At 39.8% G+C, this 5852-nt stretch overlaps 1 non-coding gene and 1 pseudogene across 1 annotated transcript; both read right to left on the bottom strand.

Annotated features, from left to right (window-relative positions):
* Nucleotides 1-612: 612 nt before the first annotated feature.
* LOC141415286 (small nucleolar RNA SNORA51) lies at nt 613-744 on the bottom strand. Its single transcript, XR_012440269.1, has one exon. It is a non-coding gene; the product is annotated as a small nucleolar RNA SNORA51 (small nucleolar RNA).
* Nucleotides 745-819: 75 nt separating this feature from the next.
* On the bottom strand, nt 820-944 carry LOC141415280 (small nucleolar RNA SNORA1; annotated as a pseudogene).
* Between the last annotated feature and the right edge of the window lie 4908 nt (nt 945-5852).

Genomic DNA, 5852 nt, shown 5'->3' with positions numbered 1-5852 from the left:
CTTAGGGATTGTGAAATTGTGATTCCCCTCAAATTTTATCCTTCTTTATTCAACTACTAAATGGAATCCATCTATTTATTAGAAACCACTTTGTGGTGGAGTGGCTCTGATTTCAAACCGCAGTCCAACCAAAAAAAAGAAAAGAAAAGAAACCTTTCTTGTTCTAGAGATGGGGCTCAAGTGTGAGAGTACCTGCCTTGTAAACTGGAAACCCAGAGTTCAAATCCCAGAACCACAACAAAAAAAAGCCTTTCTTAATTAACTACTGAAATGAAATGCTGCTGATACTCTGTCAGATAAATTGATAAAGTATACGATATTATAAAATTATGTAATTTTATAAATGTCATGTGCTTCAATAATATATTATTATTATTATTATTATTATTATTTGAGACAGGGTCTTGCTACGTAGTCCACGTTGGCCTTGTATTCACTATGTTACTTAAGTTGGCCTCAAACTTGTGATCCTTGTGCCTCTGCCTCCTGAGTTCAGGGATTACAGATGTAGACCACCATACCCAGCATTTTTTTCCATCAGTGCTGGGGATGGAACTCAGGATCTTGCACTTGCTAGGAAAAGTCCCCAACCCACCAGGCATTTTGTCCCCCCTGTGTTTCCCAAGTCACAATACAGACCAGGTACAGGGCCTGGGCTAAGGTGTGAATGGGGTAGGTTTACTTTGCCTCCTCTTTCTATACAGTCAGTGTGAGAACACAGCCTGTGGTAAGCACCAGGAGGCCCCATTTGGCATATTTCTTTTCCTCCTTCCCTCCTTCTCTCTCTCTCTCTCTCTCTCTCTCTCTCTCTCTCTCTCTCTCTGTTTCAAGTTTTATTACACCATTGCAATACATTTACTGTGATGGAAGCAGGACCTGTGTCTCACTTTAGCCACTTTGACCAATTTTGGACACTGATCAACAGGGTCACTTGGAATGAGGCTCACTTGGCATGTTTTGATACTAAAATTACTTCATCTTTAGCTAATGTCCCTTTAAGTTTTTAGTGTGACCTTCACAGCAGTTGACAACTTCCTTCTTTTATGGCTCATGAAATCTCCCACACTCATTCTGGACATTTTCAGCCCCAAAACTGGCACCAGCTATTTCTCCAGGGAACCTTGGTTCCTTTAAGAAATAGTCTCTATGCTGGGTGCCAGTGGCTTAGGCCTATAATTCTAGCTACTTGGGAAGCTGAGATCCAGGGAATCACAGTTTGGGGCCAGCCTGGGCAAATAGTTTGAGACCCCATCTCCAAAATAACCAAGTGGTAGCTCAAGTGGTAAAGTACTTGCCTAGCAAGCATGAGGCCCTGAGTTCAAACCCCAGTACCACCCAAAGCAAACAAACAAACAACGAAAATAACCAGAGCAAAATGTGTAGGAGGTGTTGCTCAAGTGGTAGAGCACCTGCTTTGCAAGTGCAAAGCTCTGATTTCAAACTCAGTCCCGCCAAAAGAAGAAATGTTATTTAGAAAGCTGGCATGGTGGTGCAACCAGTAATCACAGCACTCAGGACACAGAGGCAGGAGGATTGAGAGTTGAAGCCAGCCTGGGCTACATAGTGAGATCCTGTCTTAAAAAAAACAGGGGCCAGGCATATTGGCACAGGTCTGTAATACCAGTTACTCATAGTCAGAGGCCAGCTCAGGGAAAAGCTTGAAACCCTATATGAAAAATACACTAAAAAAGCAAAAAGACTGGGCGCAGCTCAAGTTATAGTACTCTCGCTTAGCAAGCTTGCAGGCCTGAGCTCATTCCCCAGTACTGAAGAACAAATGGTATTTATTGAGCAAAATTGGTTACTAAGGGTACTTATTGCTGCTGGGTTGCCATTTCTTCAAAGGACTGAGCTGCAAGATATTTCCTTCTGACAGTCTGTTGGTGCATTCTTTTTTATTTATCCTGATAGTGTGTTGTGCTTCTTGTATGTGTTTCATCTGTTCTGTACACTCTTCCTTCATCACTTCATTCATTGCTCTTCTACACTCTTCCCATAACCCTTTCTTGGGTTTCAGCTAGACAAATGGCTTAATTTTCATTCTCTTATGTGGCCAGATGCAGGTGACTCATGCCTGTAAATCCTTGGGAGGCTAAGATTGGGAGGAATACAGTTTGAGGCCAGCCCAGGCAAATAGTTCTCGAGACCCCATCTCCAAAATAACCAGAGCAAAATGGACTGGAGGTGTGGTTGAAGCAGTGGAGTGCCTGATTTGCAACTGTGAAGCCCTGAGTTCAAACTCCAGTCTTCAAAATAAAGTAAAACACAAATAAACAAAGACAGCCCTCTTATGTGTTCGGTCCCTTCTCTCTCTTTGCTGCATTGTAGGCAATTTCTTCTGCCCTTTCTTTGCTGTGTCTCTTTTCAGCTGTGTCTAATCAGTGGTTCAATGTACCAAATGAAGTGCTTTTATTATTGTTGTATTGTTTCCTAATAAAAGCCTGAAGGAAAATGAAATTCTATCATTAAGTGAAGTATTATATGTACATAAAATAAATATGAAGTCCTTTACATGTATTTTTACAAAGTTTTAAAAATAATGTACAAAATTTTCTTAAATAATTTTAGTTTAAGAAATCAAGATAGCTAAAGAAGAAAATAAAAATAAAAAAGAAATCAAGATATCAGACTGGTAGAGTGGCTCAAGTAGTAGAGCACCTACCTTGCAAGCTTAAGGCCCTGAATTCAAATCCCAGGACTGACAAAAAAAATCAAGATATCAATTATATACATACTTTTATCTCTGTTATATACATTTGGTACACTGTGTCAGTAGGGTCAATATCTGCAGATTCAACCAACTGGGAATCAAAAATATTCTGAAAAAAACTGCATCTGTGTTAAACATGTATAGACCTTTTTGTCATTATTCCCTAAATAGTACAGCATAACAACTGTCTAACAGAATTTACATTGTATTAGATATTTTAAGTAATCTAGTACACAGGCAAATAAGTGTAGGCTGTATGCAAATATCATGCCATTTTATATAAGGGACTTAAACATCTTGGATTTGGTTATCTGTGGAAGTCCTGGAGTCAATCCCTTGCAGATACTGAAGGATCACTAGATAAATTATGCATAGAAATGAAAGTGTGATACATTGAAAAGTGACTAGATAAGCAAAATAGATAAGAATATGGTCATAGACACAACAGAGCAGTGAAAAATGAATGCAACATGGCTGTGCAAATCAACACAAGCGAATCTCATGACTGTGAAAAAAGGAAACCACTGAATAACACATGCAGTACAATTTGTGAAAAAGTCCAAACTGGCTCAGTGTGATTGTTGACACTTGTAATCCCAGCACTCAGGAGGCTGAGGAAGGAGAAGCACCAGCTCGAGGCTAGCCTTGACTACATAGTGAGCTCAAGGATACCCTGGGCTGCATAGCAAGACCCAGTCTCAAAAAACCAAAAATATTCTTTCTGTAAATGGCCTGAGGTGCCCTGTAAAAATGGCTCATTGCTCTCCTGACCTAGAAAACCTCATGAAGTCATGCAAATGCTTGTCTTCACTCAATGCCTGATCAACTGCCCAGGCCAGCAAGCATATGCATATCTGAAAAGCCACCAAGCATCCAAAAGGTGTCACTTGACAGAAGCAATGTGTGCCATTCCAGCATTACAATGGTAAAGTGACTAACTGTGCCCAGGCCAAACCGGGCCAAACAGTGGGGATGGATACAGAGTCAGTGGCCCCAAAAGAGTGATACATTTTTGGTGCACATTCTTTAAAATGCAAAGGGTAATGGTGTACTTAAGAGTTTAGATGTAGATTCTCTGGTTGTTGAACAATTCCACGGTGAGCAAAGCACCCAAAACATTTAAAGAACTCATGGTTGGATTCATCCATACGTGAGCTCCCCCTCCCCCATTGAGATGGTCCTCACTGAAAAGGAACAGATTCATAAACCAGAAGAAAAAGACATCCCAGAAGAAACTGAAGAAGCAAAATCTTATGACCCAGAGGAATAAATTGAGCATAAATAAAAGCAAACAAACTAACAAAATGCAATCTAAAAACAGTAATACATTGTTTATGAATGGTACCAGCTTGAGACACATGAAATTATCTACTGCATTTGTGTAAAACTATAAAGAAAGTCAAAAAATGAAAACATAAAATTCAAACACCTTAATGGTGTTGGTGGTCAAGGGGCTGAGATCTGAGAGGGCCAGCAGGGATTTCACAAGCTCTGGTTACCAACAGGGTGGCAGATCCACTGATTTGCTTTGCTTTTGTTTCTTATGTCTTACACATAGGTTATGACCATTTTTTTTGTATTTATTCAGTATTTAATATGACCACATACTTACATGAATAAAAGGAGATATATTACAGTAATATTCATTGCTATATCTAGGCATTCCGATTAACTGTGATTTCTTTTCCTTCTGAATTTGCATATGTCATAAAAACTTTACCATGGGCATATATTTACAATGGGCATTTATATTGAGAGTAGGCATACATTATTTTCCTAGTTCAGCTGGAAAGTTGGCAGCAAAAAGATTAATGTTTTCAGAAACAAGTCTTATACTAGAATGTTAAAAGAAGAATATTTAAGTGGAATGTTTTACTAGCCTTCATGTATAAGAAGTCAACATGCAGTGCTTTTCACAAGCAGTATCTACTTTACAATATTATTGCAAGCATCTCAAAGAAGTCACAGGTTGAGAATCTTACAGTTTTCTATGGTATTAATGATAATGGTAAGAAATGAATAAGAGACAGCATAAAATTGTTCAAATGAAATTCATAATGCTTTCTATAATGGTAAGGCCTGGGAGACTGCAAATGTTAATAAACTCTAGTGTAAAAACTTTCTCAAGAAATTTAACAATAATTAATTATGGAAATTTTCAAATACACCCCCAAAATGAGGAGAACAATATGTTAGCTTTTCATTGCTGTGACAAAATGCCTGAGAAAAATCACTGTTTCAATTTCTTTTTGGTACTATCAGGGTTTGAACTCAGGACCTTGTGCTTGCTAGGCAAGTGCTCTACAACTAGAGCCACACCTCAGCCTAAAATAAACTTTTTTTTCTTTTTGGTGGTAGTATTGGGTTTGAACTCAGGGCCTCACACTTACTCTTACACTTACCAACTGGCTCATAGTTTCAGAGGTTTCAGTTCATAGTCATTTGGCTCCGTTGCTTCTGGGCTGTGGTGAGGCAGATCGTCACCGTGGAGAGAAACCTGCTTGCCTAGTAGTGGCCAGGAAGCAGAAACAGGGACAGAGAAGGGGCTGGGACAAGATACAGTTCCCAAGTGTACTCCACCCCCGCCCCCCAAGGATTCATTTTCTCCAACTAGGTCCCACCTTCTAAGTTTTCATCATCTCCCAATAACCCAACAAATTATGAACTCACCAGCCAGAACCCTCATGATCCAATCACAACCCCAAATCCTACCTCTGAACTTTGCTGCACTGGGGATCAAACCTTAAACACATGAGCCTTGGGAACATCAGATCCAAACCAAAACAAACACTTTAATGAATTCCCATATACCTGTTGCCCAGACTCAACAGTTTTGAAAATGTCAAATTTGCTTCATCTTTTGTGTGTGTGTGTGTTGTTTGCTGTGGTTTTTATTGTTGTGTTGTTTGGCTGTATTGGGATTGGAACTCAGGGCCTTGTGTTTGGTAGGCAGGAGCTCTACCACTTGAGCTGCATCCCCAGCCATTTTTGCCCTACATTGTTTTTCAGATAGATCTCATTTTTTTGCCCCAGTTGGCCTCTGACTGTGATCCTCCTGCCCAAGGCCTCTTGTGTGGCTGGGATGGCAGGTAGATACCACCATGCCCAGCTTATTGGTTGAGATGGGAGGGTCTCACTAACT

This window comes from Castor canadensis, chromosome 12 (assembly GCF_047511655.1).
Source record: "Castor canadensis chromosome 12, mCasCan1.hap1v2, whole genome shotgun sequence".
In the NCBI taxonomy this organism is placed as follows: Eukaryota; Metazoa; Chordata; class Mammalia; order Rodentia; family Castoridae; genus Castor; species Castor canadensis.
This window is presented reverse-complemented; position numbering and strand designations above follow the sequence as displayed.